The sequence below is a fragment of the Petaurus breviceps genome, unplaced genomic scaffold (genome assembly GCF_028583685.1).
Source record: "Petaurus breviceps papuanus isolate PSGF00001 unplaced genomic scaffold, PetGlider_PUasm1.0 110, whole genome shotgun sequence".
NCBI classification, from domain to species: Eukaryota; Metazoa; Chordata; class Mammalia; order Diprotodontia; family Petauridae; genus Petaurus; species Petaurus breviceps.
In genome coordinates this window covers 191,669-208,902 of record NW_027185597.1, presented here as the reverse complement: position 1 = coordinate 208,902, position 17,234 = coordinate 191,669, and the positions used below count along the sequence as shown (strand labels likewise).

The 17,234-nt window shown below is 40.7% G+C and overlaps 1 protein-coding gene and 1 pseudogene across 1 annotated transcript in view; one reads left to right on the top strand and one right to left on the bottom strand.

Moving 5' to 3' along the window:
• LOC138156652 (olfactory receptor-like protein OLF3) overlaps positions 1–8,066 on the top strand; it is a 90,697-nt gene extending 82,631 nt beyond the window's left edge. Inside the window, exon 4 of the transcript XR_011167201.1 lies at positions 7,632–8,066. The gene's annotated coding sequence lies outside the window, so the exon portion shown is untranslated. The remainder of the gene's footprint in view (positions 1–7,631) is intronic.
• A 7,579-nt stretch (positions 8,067–15,645) lies between these two features.
• LOC138156645 (TRPM8 channel-associated factor 2-like) overlaps positions 15,646–17,234 on the bottom strand; it is a 20,260-nt pseudogene continuing 18,671 nt past the window's right edge.

Below are 17,234 nucleotides of genomic sequence, written 5' to 3'. Positions count from 1 at the left end.
TGGGACAAGACTGAAGGATAGATGTGACTGTGGAGTTGATAATAATAATAGTAAACCTTTACATGGTACTTATAATAATACTTATAATACAAAGATTTGCAAAGATCTTTTCCTCTGATTTGAGATTTGACAGTCAGGTAGCTGCTTCAGTAGATATCTTGGAAGCAGGAAGACTGGGGTTCCAGTCCTGCCTCAGACACTTATTAGATATATGATCCTGGGGAAGTCAATTAACCTTTTTCTGACTTAGTTTCCTGACCTGTACAATGGAGATAATATTAACACTTAACTCACAGCATTGTTAACATTTGTAATAAATGCTTTGCAACCTTAAAACATATAAATGGCAGATATTTGATCCTCATACCAACCTGTGTGGTAGATGTGATTATTATTCCCATTTTATAAATGATTAAAATCATGACAGAATGTGATTAAGTGACTTGCTCAGGGTCACACACCTAGTAAATGTCTGAGGCAGGATTCAATGCAAGTTATCTTAGCTCGAGGTACAGTGCCTAATCTAGCTGGCTCACTAAGACAGAGATTAGCGTGGTTGTCAAGTTATTGCTGTTGTTATTCAGTCTTGTGAGTTGTGTCCAACTCTTTGGGACCCCACTTGGAGTTTTCTTGGCAAAGATACTGGAGTGCTTTGTCATTCCTCTTCTCCAGCTCATTTTACAGATGCAGATACTGAGGCAAATCAGGTTAAGTTACTTGTAAGGGGTCAAATAGCTACTAAGTGGCTGAGACCACATTTGAACTCAGGTCTTCCTGAGGCCTGGCATTCTCTGTAACTGCACCACCTCCTTGGTTTTAACCAAGTGTTTAGAGTACTCAGAAGTAGCTTTAAAAAAAAAATAAAATCTCAACCATTGTGAAGAGTAGGGGAAAACTAGATGACTTGCTTCATTCTGCTCAGTCTTAAATTTTAGAGCTTCTGATCACTCTTGTCTTTTTTACATAAGCTCACATCAGCCCTGCTGACCCATCCTGGGGGATGTGGGCTCTAAAGCTATGCCAGAAACTTCCATTAATGGCAGTTGCGGCATGCATCTATGCAGATATCCCTTTTCCTTCTGCGATAATACCCCATCTGCTGCAACTTTAGGATTTTGTCTCTAGTGACTTGTAAAGATAGTTCAGCTTTCTGTTTTTTTCATTTAGTAGCCAAGAAATAAAAATAATTGAAAAGATTAGGAACCATATTATTATTGCTATTTTTATGTCATGGGATGAAAATCTCTCAAGAAGAACCCACCTTTAATGCAATTAAAGTGTATTTCCTTCAAAGAAGATACTGCTTAATCAAAGCTATGCAATCAACTCAGAGACCTATTAAAATACGAGTTACCATTAGAGGGCAACAGAGACGTACATTTATGGTGGACTTACATTGCAGGGTTTCTTTGTATACTAATGTTGCAATGTTTTACATAATAATGTCATTGATTCTCTTTGAAAAAGAAGGACAAACAACAATACCTAGCACAGTACCTGGTGCTTAGTAAATGACTGATGACTGATAAATTGATTGGTTGGTTTCTGAGTTTGAAGAGAGCCTTCTAAATACTACACCATGCTGCCCCTCAAAAAAGTGTGTGCGTGTGTGTGTGTGCGTGCATGTGCGTGTGTGTGTGTGCATGTGTGTGTGTGCATGTGCATGTGTGTGTGTGTGTGTGCAATAGAGGGATGAGGAGTGAGGAGGGAAAACAGTACTAATTGAGGCAGTCAGGAAAGGTTTCATGGGGGAGGTGGCATCTGAACTGAGCCTTAAAGCATTTTTTCTTGAGAACTTTTCTGATTTAAGAGTAAGGAGTAATGAGCACAGGAAGTTCTGATTCAGACTTGGAATCTGTATTTCTGTTAATCTAATGGTTTTCTTTAGACTCCACAATATTGCTTTAGTTGCTTAGAAACTCCTTTTTAATTGAACATTGGGTCAAATAGCTATAGTATGATAATATACCATCCAGATGTTGGAAAGATAGCACAATGCACCAGTAATGATCAAATTATTTCTTTTAGGACAGATATATCATAGTACAATTAATGTCACCAGATTTCTCACTAAGTATGCTGAAGCACTGATTCCTGATTACAAATCTAAGACTTTCTGGTTTATGACAATGCCATGTAGTTTGATTCCTATGTCAATACCTGCACACACCTTTTAAAATATACTGATATTTTATGGACTATTAGTAAAAGTATAACTTTTCAACCTATATGCAAAGCCTATGTTTCTTGTTTTCTCTCTGAGTTCATCTCTCAGTCTCTTTCTGTTGTATATCTTTGCCTCTTTCTGCCTCTGTCTCTCCATTTCATCTCTGTCTCGCTCTGTGTCTCTCTCTCACACAGACACTCACACACACACACACACACACACACACACACACACACACACACACCTTTAATCACTCCTTCTAAGTTTAAGTTACTTTTCATCTTTAATCTCTTTTTAGTACCTTACTCTCCTCAACCTAAAAGCAAACCTAGAGCTCCATATAGTAATAAGGGATTTAGAACTGAAGGGACCTGAGAGTTCTCTTTCATTTCACACATGAGGAAACTAAGCCTCAGGGAAGTTATTTGCCTGGGCCAAGATCACACAGGTAGTGAAGCATCAGGCATGGGATTTGAACCCAGTTTCCCAAAATCTATAATCAGTGCCCCTCCCTAGTCTCCTTCTGTGCTTCCCTTGTTGTCCCTGGCACTTCTTTTTTTCTTTTAAAATGCTTTATTAACTGCTGATTTACATCATTCGTTTCCGCCAGATTTTGAGTTACAAATTTTCTCCCCATTTTTCCCCCACCTGTCCCCCCAAAACAGCAATCCCACAGGATATCCCCAACTCCAATCTGCTCTCTCCCATATTTTCTCCCATACCCGTTTCAACTTTTCCAGTGGATCTCTATGCCTCAGTGCCTGTATATCTTTTTTCTTAATTACATGTAAGATGGTATTAATAATAGTATACACACACACACACACACACACACACACACACACACATATATATATATATATATTTGAATATTTGATTTTAAAACTTTCAATTCCAGATTCATTCCCTTCCCCTCCCCTGCCACCCACCCCCACTGGGGGGACAAGCAGTTCAGTATAGGTTGTACATGTGCGGCTAATGCAAAACAATAACATAGTAGATATATTGTAAAAGACTGACTATATTTCCCTCCCCCATCCCACCTCTCACTTGTTCTATTCTCTACTTTGATCCTGTCCCTTTTCAAAAGTGGGTGCTTCCAACTTCCCTCCCCCCCAGCCTGCCCTCCCTTCCATCATCCCCCCTCAGATCCCCTTCCCCCCCTATTCTCCTGGAGGGTGAGATCCCCTATTTAGTGTGTATTTCCCTCCCTTCTCAAGCCAGATTCAATAGGAATAAGGTTGACCCATTCCCGTTTGCCTTCCTATTCTTCCCCTCCATTGTAAACATTTTCCCTTGCCTCTTCTGTATGAGATAGTTTGCCCCACTGTCTCTCCCCATCTCCTCTCATTATATTCCTCTCACCTCTTAATTTCACCTTTTAAGTATCATCCCTTCCTGTTAAATTGGTCCCGTGCCCTCTATCTATGTATACCTGTAAACGTATATGCACACATTCACATATGTATTCATATGCCCGCATACCCTCATATAAAGACATATATATATTTCTAATCCCTTCAACTACTGAGAAAAGTTTCATAGGTTACAATTATTGTTTTTCCATGTAAGAATGTTAATAGTTCAACTTTGGCCAGGTGGCTCAGAGAGCAAGAGCACCGGCTCCAGTGCCGGGACGACCCGGATCAAATCTGGGCCCAGACACTCAGCACCACACCCAGAAACAACAACCAGCCATGCAACCCCGAACAAGCCACTCAACCCTGATTGTTTAAAAAAAAATAGTTAAACTTTGATAAGTTCCTTATGATTTCTTTTCCCTGTTTACCTTCTCATGCTTCTCTTGCTTCTTGTATCTAAATGTCAAATTTTCTATTGAACTCTGTTTTTTTCAGCAAGAATGCTTGAAAGTCCTGTATTCCACTGAATGACCATATTTTCCCCTGAAACATAATACTCAGTTTTGCTGGGTAGGTGACTCTTGGTTTTAATCCCAGCTCCCTTGACCTCCGGAATATCACATTCCAGGCCCTTCGATCCCTCAGTGTAGAAGCTGCCAGATCCTGGGTTATCCGGATTGTGTTTCCACAATATTCAAATTGTTTCTTCCTGGCTGCTTGTAATATTCTCTCCTTAATCTGGGAATTCCGGAACCTGGCTATAATATTCCTAGGAGTTTTCTTTTTGGGATCTTTTTCAGGAGGTGATCGGTGGATTCTTTCAACCTCTATTTTGCCCTCTGGTTCTAAAACAGGGCAGTTTTCTTTGAGAACTTCCTGGAGGATGCTTTCCAGGCTCTTACTTTGGTCATGGCTCTCAGGCAGTCCAATAATTTTAAAATTATCTCTCCTGGATCTATTTTCCAGGTCAGTGGTTTTTCCCATGAGATATTTCACATTGCCTTCTATTCTTTCATTTGTTTGGATCTGTTTTACAGCATCTTGATTTCTCATAAAGTCATTAGCTTCCATTTGCTCCAATCTAATTCTGAAGCAATGATTCTCCTCAGTGAGCTTTTGAGATTCTTTTTCCATCTGGCAAATTCGGCTTTTTAAGGCATTCTTCTCCTCATTGCCTTTTTGAGCCTCCTTTGCCATTTGAGTCAGTCTGTTTTTTAAGGTATTATTTTCTTCAGTCAGGCTGTTGACTCTCACTTCATAATTTTTTTGCATTGTTCTCATTTCTCTTCCCAATTTTTCCTCCACTTCTCTTATCTGCTTCTTAAGGTCCTTTATGGCCTGTAACCAGCTTGTATTTTCCTTTGAAGCTTTTGGTGCAGGAGTTCTGACTTCACTGATTTCCTCCTGTTCCATGCCTTGCTCCTTCTTATCCCCAAAATAGGAGTGTAATGTTGGAATCTTCTGTCTGCTTTGTTTCCTTTGCCTGCTCATTTTTCCACTCAATGATTTGACTTTTGGGCTTTTTGCCATAGTAGGACTCTGCCACCAGACAGGGGAGTTTTCGTCCCAAACGCTGGGGTTTTCTCAGCTGCCGGAGGTATTAGATGGGTGCCCTCTCTGAGGTCTCCACATACTCTGGCAAGCTGGACACACACCCCAGGACCTCCACCCTAGACTGCAATCCAGATCCAAGCAGGTTAAAGCAAGAGCGATGACCCCTCAGACTGGTGCTTGGTCCCCCTACACTCTGCAGGCCAGGAGCTGAAGCCGCCACGTGGTGCTGGCAGGCTGTACTGGCATCTCAGCAGTTTCTCGCTCCTGGGGTAAAAGCCACGCACTCCCACTTCCTGGGTCCCAAAGTCCAGACTGCACTGGCCTCTCACCTTGTCCTTCACATCTATGTATTGATAAATCTGGAAACGGCCACAGCTGCTGCTGATCAGGCAGGCGGCTGGTCAGGCCCGCCCTGGGGCTAAAGCCTGGGGCTGGGCTCGGCTCCCAGAGCACTGTGCTGGCCGATTCCTGCCGGCCTGTGGGGCTGTCCTCAGCGGGAGGTTAGCTTCTCTGTGTCATTTTGTGGGTTCTGCAGCTCCAAAGTTTGTTTAGAGTCCCCTTTTTACATGGATTGGGGAGGGTGGAAGCCGGAGCCGCGGGAAGGTCGTGCTTCTACTCCGCCATCTTGGCTCCGCCCACCGGGTGTCTCACTTTTGCTTCTATCGTCCCTGGCACTTCTAAACTACTAAACAACAGTTTAACTGTCCATTTCCTCTCCCACTTCACTGACAAATATCAAGAATGAGTAATCAACCCTTGATGTCTCTTTTTCCAGGCAGCCCCCTACTTATCCTCTGCAATTTGACTTCTCAATTAGTCAACTGAGAATCAACAACTACGCCCTAGCTCACAATTTCATGTGTCTCTTCTTGGTCCTTATTGTGCTTGACTCTTCTGTAGAATCTGACAGCAGTGACCACCCATCCTTCTTGATACTCCCTCCTTTCAGGGCTTCCATGATGCTGCTTCATTCTGATTCTCTACTTCACTACTTTCTATTTCTTCTTTCATGGGTCTTCCTTCTCTAGGGGCTTCCTAAGGTAGACATCTCCTACTCTCAACTCTTTATTCTGCCTTGATACTACTATCTACTTCCACACCTTCTTGGGTGCTTTCATGGGTTCCTCTTCTTCTTCCTACCCTCTATATTTTCAACTATTGCTTGTTGACTGACTTACAGATATGACTTCCAAATCTACAATCCAGTTCCAAAAAATTCTAATCTCTCAATTTGAGCCACCTTGATTGCTGTCTCCATTTAAATATCCTGCCAAAATCTCAAAGTCAATATGTTCAAATTATATTTATTATATTCCTCACAAAATCTTTATATCCCTACCATTGATGAAGGTATCATAACTCTCCCAGGCAACAAGTTGAAAACCTCAGTCATTTTTTCCAGTTCTTTTGATCCGATGCTTTCTCTTACTTCTACTCCTTATGACATGCCCAGTTGGCAATCCAGTCAAAGGCATGCTTCTGACTATTTATAATGGTGAGGCTTTCACCTGCCCTCCCCTTCAGAGCATATATAAATGCCCTCTACTTCCTGTAAGCCACGATACCTCAAGGATTTGCACTGTGTGCTGATGAAAAATCTCTTAATTGACTGTGAGCCAATACTCCATGGACAGAATAAAAGGTTACCCCTACCCACCAAGTTTTCTTTTCTTGCTGGCTTTGAAGAACAAGAACAGCTTTCTGAGATGTCCAAAGGATTGGGTGGGCACATCCAAATAGTTGCCAAGTCTTGCTTGTCTGTTTCCTCTTTTTATTGCTCCCACTACTTATCTAGTTTAAGCCCTCATTACTCCTTGGATGGGCCATTATAATAGTCTCTTTGCTAATCTACCCACTCTCCATTGTTTTTCAATCTATACTTCAATTCTATACACAGAGCTCCTATAATTTTTCTGATAAACATGCCTGATCATTTATTTGAGCCAAGATCCTTTTATACCTCCCAACCACCCTTAACTATGCATATTCTTAAATCTCAAGTCTATCCTCTCCCACCTCTAGGCATTTGCACAGAGAAGAATCACAGCACAGTGGATAGAGAGCCATACTTGAAACTAGAACGTGTTGGGTTCAAATGTCACTTCTTGCTAAGTGACACTTGATAGGTTACTCAATTTCTTTGGGCACCTCTCTAGACTAGAGGTTGCAGAAATTGTGCTGATCTGCATCCGTAGAGAGAATTCCCTAATCTGGGAATTTCCTATACATATGAAATCACAAGTCTAGTCCCTAACTCTCACCTATGGTTCCAAGAAGCTGTAGCATGCACAGCAGCCATACCCCATGCTAGACCAGTGTGGCAGTACCCAACAAGTTTTAAACCTGTTGGTGAGTTAGGGGGATGCTTACTCCAAGCATGTGAAGACTTCTGGCTAATTAGGCAGATGAACAATTTGTTCGAATGACAATAGAGGCAGCTGAAGCAAGAGCTGTAGAGCACCTAGAACTTGGTCAGACATCACGTATGCCAGGGACATCCACTTCATCCTAGGCCATTGTCAGTCATCTTGACTTTTAATTTTCTACAGGATTTCGATGACCCTGGAAGAGAGAGTGAAGCTGATGATTTTTGCAGCTCCACATCACTTAACTCCAATTAACCACAAATAGCGACATCACTCATTTGTGATATCATTCATCTTCTTCCAAAATGAAGGACTACCCAACAAAAACAATAGTGACTGTATGTACTTCTCTGATGTATACTATTGCTATATGTACAAGTGATATGCTGTTAGAGGTGGCCTATACATTTGGTTATTGTACGCAACTCTGTGATGTGTTATATGTTGCATATATAAGGTACATTGTAATTTGTACTGAAGTGTTGACTGGGTAAGTAATGCAAACTATGTAAAATGCTAAAGTTTATTTACTATTTAGCACCACCACTAGCATCCTAGTTTCTCCCAAGTGATTTGCAATGACAAAATTTTTTTCACTGAATGGAGGATGTAAATGTGTGCCCCTTTTTTGGTAAAGTTCAAAGTTATGGAGCAAGACTCAAGGCACTGAGATGCAAGGGTAGGGCTCTTTCAGTTATGCTGAATCATTCTGTACCTCTTAAAGGATTTGAGACTTTGAATAGCTCTCTCCTCTCCTCTCTCTCCCTCTCTCCTTTGCTCTCTCTCCATTCTCTCTTTTCTCTCTTCATAAATACATAGGAGATGAATAGATACTTCTCTTTATATAGTGATAGCTATATGAATATAGATATAGACATGAAGACAAGCTGGCATCTAGTAGAGAGAGATAGTAAATATGACCATAGGACAAAGCCTCAGTACTTTTTCTTTAGCTACTCATTTGGTAAGCAAACAGGAAAAACTGAACTAGAAAAACTAGGGAACTCTGAATTTTGAAGCTATTTGGTGATTATTTAGCATACGGTCATGGCCTAATTATGGACTACCTTGAAGAGATGAAAATTTCAGAAATATACTTCCCTATAAATTAGGGTGAAGCCTATATCCTGGATCCAGGAAGAGTTGTTAAAAGGAGAGGCTATATCTCTCCTATCTCCTTGCCTCGTGACAAATCTCAAAGCAGAAGACCCAAAAGAACTTGAGATAATCCTTAACTAAGGACCTCAGCCATTCCAGAAAGAGCACAGTAACTCCTCTGACAAAAGAACACAGAAGCTTCCCAGAAGAGCCTGAGGTGGGGCTGGTGGAGATTAATACAGGGCAAGAGCCCATAATCAAGTGGAATGATCCATTCAGCCAAGATTCTGGGGTCTGTAAGGAGCAAGCCCAGATGAGGCCCCCCCAATCCAGCAGAGATACTATGCCCCACTGGGAACCAGCCTTGAGTAACAGCATAGAATTATCAATGTTCAATCCGTACACATACTTCATCAGGAATCTAGAAAGAAGGAATATCAAGGCTCTGGAGTTCTAGGGTTGTGAGTTGTCTTGGGCACATGCAAACCCTCTGCACATACCTTACTACCATTATATTTTCAGTTTGAGCTCATTTTCCCCACTGGACTCTGTGTTTGGGAAAGAGTACATGGTGGTTGTTTATTTGGGGTGAGGGGGCAGGAATTGTAACCTCTATTTCCAAAGTCATTTGAGCGATGCCTATTCTGTAAGCAAATTCAGTCTGCCAGCTGATCATTAGTGGAAAGCACACTTGTTGGGGCTTATATGCTCCCACATATTCTACCTAGAGTTAACCCTTGCACCAGACATAGCAGTTGCCATCTTTGAAATACAAATTCTGAGAGCAATTGCAAGCTTGGGAAATGGCTTCAGAGGAGCTGCTAAATGTAATTGTTGCACAGCATAAATTTAGAGCTGTAAAGGACCAGATAGATCATTTTAATATTTAAGGTCCCTTACAGCTCTAAATTTATATCATATTACTCAAAAGTAGACCTATTCTACAGTAATAAGAGAAGTCACCTCAAATCCAGGAGGGGTATTAATGAACATCTTCATCCCTGCTTGTTGAAGTCTTTCTCTTATTCCAAAGCTCAGCACCAGAGCTACCTCCCTTTTTCCAAAGTCCTTTCCCAGATATCCCAACTAAAAGTAATCTCACCTTATTTTTTTTTTGAAAAGGGAACACTTTATTGGCCTTTCTCCTTTGTCCTTATGACACTCTAACTGGCATTATATTTATTAGTAGACATTTCCTGCTGTCCTCCAGACTATAAACACCTAGAGGGCAGGGACTTGTTCTCTTTTTCCCTCCTTGTATTCCTGGAATCAATTCTAATTATTTGCTTAATAAATGTTTGCTGTATTGTTGTTTTTGAACTATTTTCTTCTTGTCAATTCAGTACTGAAGACAGAGGAGATTAAGATTTATCTTGCTGTGAAGAAACGAAAGTGTGTGGCCCAAAAGCCAGGAAAGAGATCCTGAAGGACTGCTAAAAGTACTATTGATCTATCTTCAGACAGAGCTTCAAAGACCAGAGAACATGCCAACATCAGAGGTAATAGGATTGTCTGCCCCTGTGTCCCTACAGTTATGACAGTTGGAGTTGTCCCTGGAATTGGAAAAACTGAAAAAGAAAAAAAGAGAGGTACAATATAAACATGAAGAAACCCAGTTAAGTATACATATTAAAAGGAGATGGAAAAGCAGGGGGGAAAATAGTGGCCAACATAGCTAAGGTTTCTGTTGTCTGTACCACATAGGGAGTATAAAAAGCATAGCTGTGAGAATCGTGTGAGAATGAATAGATTCCTCCTCCCCAGACGGCTGACATCCCAAGATGTATATAACCATATGCCTTCAGAATAGATTGATAATTTATACTGAACTGAGATGGCCTCCATAGGATTCGGATTAGATAAAAAAATTGGTTATCAGAATCTCTCTCTTTGAACTAATGTTTGAGAGAAATATGAAGGGATATTCATAAAGCAAATAATTCAGGTAGAGTCAAAAGAACATTTCAAAATTGAGGAAACTGAGGACAGCAGAAGTTAAGAGATTTACCCAAGGTCAAATTGATTGCAAGTTGCAGGCTGGGATTCCAAACAGGGCAAGAAGTCTAAGCTGTTCTGATTTCAAATCTAACATACCTTCCATAGTACCACACGCCCCCCAAATGCCCACCTCACCACATAAGGAAGCTGTCCCAGTTGAATTCATGTTTCTTTTATGTCTTATATTCTATGATTTATTCTAAGCCAAAGTTGCATTGGTGGATAAAATAGGCTTTAAACATGGGGTGCAGCCTAGAAGAGATGATGTTAACAAAGTCAGAAACGCACAGTGTGGTAGGATTGTGAGCAATGCTTTTCCCTCCCCTCCCCCTTCCCCTCACCCCATGTCCACTCCCCCAAAAGATTTCCTTTAGCGAATCACATTGATGTTTTCTGCATGTAGCTAAAGGGTTCGTTGTTAACCTGCCAGCACAAGTATCTTTCTAGTTTCCACAAGAGAGAACTAATGACTGAGACTGAGATAGGTCCAGGGAGTTGACATTTGTGTCGGCCAGGCTGTTACAATAGTTAAAGAAAAGTTTTTAGGAAAGTATAGGCTATAGTTAAAGACAGATACACAGCTTAAGGATATGGGAGAGTGCAATCTTGGTAAGAACAGAGGGACAGAGAAGACAAACCTCTAAGTGGTGGCAGGGTCAGGGATGAGTCTGGTAAAAGACAGTACTTTCAGTCTGGATGAGAGATAAAGACAAACTTCAGAAAACACTCATCTCTTGCTAGAAAAATATGGAGATCCCAGCTTAAAGGGAAAGCTGGATTCGAGGATTAAACAAAGGCCTCCAAATTCAGGAAATCATTAAGAGCAGGCATCCCAGAGGAGAAACACCAGCTTATCCTATTTATTGCCGCTGCAGTCTGGGATTCGAACCAGTGCTAGAAGTCTGATCTGCTCTGACTCCAGATCTTGCATCCCTTCCAAGGTAGCACAGGTCCCCCAAGAGGCCCACCTCCCTGCTTGGAGGCTGGGCTCTTTGGCTTGGACCACTAGCCTGAATCATAGACTTTTATTTGTTGCTTTTCATCAGAGCAGGAAGAGGCCTTAGAGAACACGATTTCCCTTACTATTTGTGGTCAGATAGTTTCTCTTTCATTTAAGAGTTGCCTCCATGCATGTAACAGTTTTCTGGAAGTAGAGAAAACAGGACTGGGAGTGAGACATTTTTTCTGAGGCCAGGGCCACAAGAGGGAGCCCTAAGACCAAGGAAAATACACTACCCAAAAGTTAAAAAGGTTTTGTGCCACCTTGATTATAAAATGCCACTATTAATTAATATACTAAAACCTTTTTAATGAAATAGTGGGACTTGCTCTAGAAGTAAGAGCTACTAAAATATATGATAAGAAAGCCGGGAGGCCTGGGTTCTAATATTGGCTCTGCCGTTATCTAGCAGTCATTTTACTTCTTGAGGTCTCAGTTTCCTCATCTGTAAAGTGAGGAGGATTGGGCTAAATTTTCTTGAAGGTCCCTTTCAGGTCTCACAGGATTTCAGAACATGAGGCTTGTACTATATCAAACAACTCAAGCCCTAATAAGGAGCAATGGCATAGAAGCCCCAAAGCAGTTCCAGAAATAAAACCAGAAGAAATCAGAATAAGGGTCACAGGGCCATATAGACTCAGAATTCGGAAAGAAAAAAAAAAAACCTTAGAGATCCAACTCCCTCATTTTACAGATGAGTAAACTTAAATGCAAGAGATTCAATGACTTGTACAAGAACACACAGATACTACATAGCAAAGTTAGTGTTCTAAAATGCTGTATTATATGCAACATCATAAAATACTATAATACTGATTATATATTCTTTCATTAACATAATACTATATTATACATAGTATAAAAATATATATACACCGTTATAAAAACATTATAAAGCTTAGAACTTCTGCCTTGCCTCATCATAGGCTAATAGCATAATTCAGCCCAAAGAAGAAACATAAGTAAACAGATTAAAAGGAAATTGAATTAATCAAAAGAAGCAAGAATAAATAAAAAAATTAAAACTGTTCTGAAAACCCCAAGTGGAAATATGTGACATGTATGACAGGACCATTCTTCTGTTTGAATTCCTCTTTAGCAGAAGAATGTCTTAATTCTCAAAAATATCAAGGGATATCCTGTACAATGCTTGTCATATAATAGGAACTTTTTTGTTTTTACTGAAAAGTGAAGGATATACTGACTTAGGGCTATGTATATCTTCCATAACTTTTACTGGCATCCCCACCTTTGTGTTGATGTCCTGATGTCTGATGATGCATATTTATTTTTTTAATGACGTTTTGTGTCAGATGACAATCTGTTGCCAAGGTCCATCAATTTCACTTTTGCAGCATCTCTTGAATATGCCCCTTTCTCTTTTCTGACATCTGACATTACTATAGCGTAGGCCCTCATCACCTTGTGCCTAGAATTCTGCAGTGGCCTGCTAGTGGGTCTGCCTGCCTCAGGTCTTTTCCCACTCCAATCCATTCTCCATTCAACCACCAAATGATTTTCCTGAAGTACAGCTACTTCCATCACCCCTCTACTCAACAAACTCCAGTGGTGTCTTATTGCCTATAGGATCAAATACAAAAAGCTCTGGCATTCAAAGCCCTTAATAGCTTAATCCCCTCCTACCTTTCCAGTCTTTTTATACCTTACTCCCAGGCATGACCTCTTTATGACAGTGATACTGGTCTTCTCATGGCTCTACCATGAACAAGACACACCATTTATCAGACGAGGACACTTTCTCTGGTTCTCTATCATGGATGGGCTGCTCTCCCTCATCTCCACCTATTGGCTTATTGGACTTCTTTTTTTTTTTTTTTTAAGCAATCGGGGTTAAGTAACTTGCTCAAGGTTACATGGGCCAGTTATTTCTGGGTGTGGTGCTAAGTAACTGAGCCCAGATTTGATCCCCAGATCATCCCGACACTGGAGCCTGTGCTCTTACTCACTGAGCCACCTGGCCGCCCCTAAGCAATTGGGGTTAAGTAACTTGCTCAAGGTTACACGTCTAGGTATTTCTGGGTGGGTGCTAAGTGTCTGAGCCCGGATTCGATCCCCAGGTCATCCCGACACTGGAGGCGATGCTCTTACTCACTGTGCTACCTGGCCGCCCCTTATGGGGCTTCTTTTAAAAAAAATATTAAAAAAATTTTTTCAATATTAACTTTTATAATATTTTGAGTTCTGAAGTTCTTTTCCCCTCCTTCTCTTCTCCCCTCCCCAAGACAGCATGCAATCTGATATAGGCTATACATGTACAATCAAATATATTTTCACATTAGTCATGTTGTGAAATATTAATCTGAACAAAAGGGAAAAACCATGAGGAAGAAAAAAAACAAAACACACAAAAAAGAAAATAGTATAGTAGAATGCTCGATCTGTATTCAGACCCCACATTTCTTTCTCTGGATGTGGATAGCGTTTGCCATCATGAGTCTTTTGGAATTTTCTTAGAACATTGCATTGCTGAGAAGAGCTAAATCTATCAATGTTGGTCATCACACAATATTTCTGTTAATGTGTACAATGTTCTCCAATTTCTTCTCATTTAACTCAGCATCAGTTCCATATAAGTCTTTCCAGGTTTTTCTGAAATCTGCCCGATCATCTTTTCTTACAGAACAATAATATTCCATTACATTCATTTACTTTTTCAGCCATTCCCCAATTGTTGGGTATCCCTTCAATTTCCACTTCTTTGCCTGACTTCTTTTAAGTCTCAACTAAAATCCCTCTTTTATAGGAAGTTTTTGCCAATCCCCAAATTTATTTTCTATTTATACTCATGGGTGTGTATGTCACATACACACACACAGGCACATACACATATTAGATTGTGAACTCCTTGAGAGCAGGATCTGTCTTTTGCCTCTTTTTTTTTTAATCCCCAGCGCTTGTCACAATGCCTGGCACATAGTAGGCACATAACGAATGTTTGTTGAGGTGATCAAGCCACAGACAGAAAACCTTTTAATTTATTTTTCTCAGGTTCTATTGATGCAATCTCTACCACTGCTTTTTTCATGCAAAGGATATTGGCAGATGAAATGAACTGATGGGAACAAACCATAATATATTTTGTTATCATAACTTATGATTTTACAATCATTTTCTAGTAGTTTAAGGAATATTCCAGAATCCTTCCTTTAAAATTTAATTGAATATCCTTTTGAATAGACTGGAATTCTGAAATCACACCTTAAAAACATAGAGAACTTCCTGAGTATCACCTAAAAAGTAGGATTGATCATAAGAGGTGTGATATATCATTCTGGTTCCCTACGATTATATAGGGTATCCCAAAAGACTTAATGGAGCTTAAGCTTTCAAAAGTTTAAAACTTCACTAAGACTTTTTGGACACTGTATATATAGGTGCTATCAAAGACTGGGGATGAACTAGCTATGACAACCAGTTAGGGGCCTGCTGATTCTTATGATAAATTTATGTCTCAGTTTGGGACCACATCCAGATATTTAGAACAGTGGATCAAAAATAAAAGCTCAGAAAAAGTATTTTGGGATTCCTAAAGAGACAAGTTGAACTTGTCTAAGGGTCATGCTGTTTCAGGATCAGGAAGGAATTTCATAAGATCCTAGGTTTAGAGACAAAGGGACCTTAGGGTTCATCTTGTCCAATTGTCTCATTTGAAAGATAGGGAAACTGAGACCCACAGAGATTAAACAATTTGCCCAAGCTTACAAAGGTACTACATGGCAAAGACAGGGTTCAAACCAAAGTCCAAACACCAAACCCAATGCTACCACCATTATACTATATTGATGAATAATAGAATATTTAGATCAAAAACAGATCCCTAGAGAAGGAATACTTGGTACCAATTTAAGATAGGTTCTGAGGTCCCTTTTGGAGGTCAAAGGGGGGAGAAATATATGCATTTTTAATAACTTGTGTTGCTGTACAACTTTCCATGTGGTTTTGCTTGTTTCCCCCTTTAGATACATGGTACACTCATGATGACTTTACTCCCTCACACCACGTGTAGTGCCTTGAACATTAATAAATGGGACTCACTCACTGCACCCAGAACATTTCCTATCCAATCCATAGACTGAGCTTTGGAGATGGAAATCTATCCTGCCCACAGACACACTGGGCCTGCTGGGCATCCCTTAATTCATCTTGAGAATGTAGACCTTCAGGGGGTTCTCTTGCCATTCAGGCAGACAGGCTAAGGAAGCAGCCACCTCGTCCTTGACAGGCCAGCCCTAGGTCTGGAAGAATGGAGTCAGATTCCTCTGAACTTGGTGAGAGAACTGTTTCACCCACAGGTTCATCTTGCCAGTGTTGTTATTGGGCCACCTTGATAAGGTCTGGTACTGAGTGAAGAGTTGGATGAAAGGCTCCCAGCCAAAGGCCTCCTGTAAATGTGAGAGAAGAAAGAGAAAAGGGAGCAGAGTGAAGGGTCTGAGTTTCCAGAGACAACTCAGCACATGAGTATACGGTAGTACAAGGCTCCTTCTTGAATATTAGCCACATTCCTATCATTTGAACAGGATTCTCTCTTCTCCTGCACCAAACATCCATTTGTACATGATCAATGAGTCTTATCCTCTACTATCGAACTTGGGCAAATGCCTGCTTTCATGAATGCTTAATCACTCTAGTGGATATTAGGCCTTAGTCAAATTATGACATATTGATACCATATAGTAATACCAATAAGAATGCCATAATAATGGTACAAGAGGGGTCACCCATTGTGACCTGTGGAGGATGCTTTATGGCAATGTCCAATAGGATCTTCATAATTATAATTAGCTAAGAGAACATTTATCTGGGCTACATAAATTAGAATGTGTTTTCTGGAGACCCTTAAAAGAAACTTTGCAAAATACTTTTCATCTACTCCCTCATTTATCTTCACTTCACTAGGAGATAGTTAGGGATGGGGCTATCACTCCCATTTTACAGCTCTACAAGTAAGGCACAGAGAAGCAGCCATAGGATTTCTAGCATCATGAAGATCCAGCCAGAATCCCATGACCTAATATGGATGTGTACCTCATGCAAGTCACTTAAACATTTTCAGCCTCAGTTGCCTCATCTGTAAAGTGTGGATATTAACAGCACTTACCTTAGAGGGTCATTGCGAGGATCAAATGAAAAAAGCTATAAGAGGTACTTTGTAAACCTTGAGGCACTATATGAATGCTAGAACAGTCATAGGAGGAGTAGGAGTAGCAGTAGTAGTATTAGTAGGAGTGCTAGTAGTAGTAGTAATAGTGGCAGCAGCAGCAGTAGCAGTAGCAGCAGCAGCAGAAGCAGCAGTAGTAGAAGTAATAGTGGCAGCAGCAGCAGCAGCAGCAGTAGTAGCAGTAGCAGCAGCAGCAGCAGTAGTAGTAGTAGTAGTAATAGTGGCAGCAGCGGCAGCAGTAGTAGCAGTAGCAGCAGCAGTAGTAGTAGTAGTAATAGTGGCAGCAGCAGCAGTAGTAGTAGCAGTAGCATCAGCAGTAGTAGTAGTAGTAATAGTGGCAGCAGCAGCAGCAGTAGTAGTAGTAATAATAGTGGCAGCAGCAGCAGCAGTAGTAGCAGTAGCAGCAGCAGCAGCAGTAGTAGTAGTAGTAATAGTGGCAGCAGCAGCAGCAGTAGTAGTAGTAATAATAGTGGCAGCAGCAGCAGCAGTAGTAGCAGTAGCAGCAGCAGCA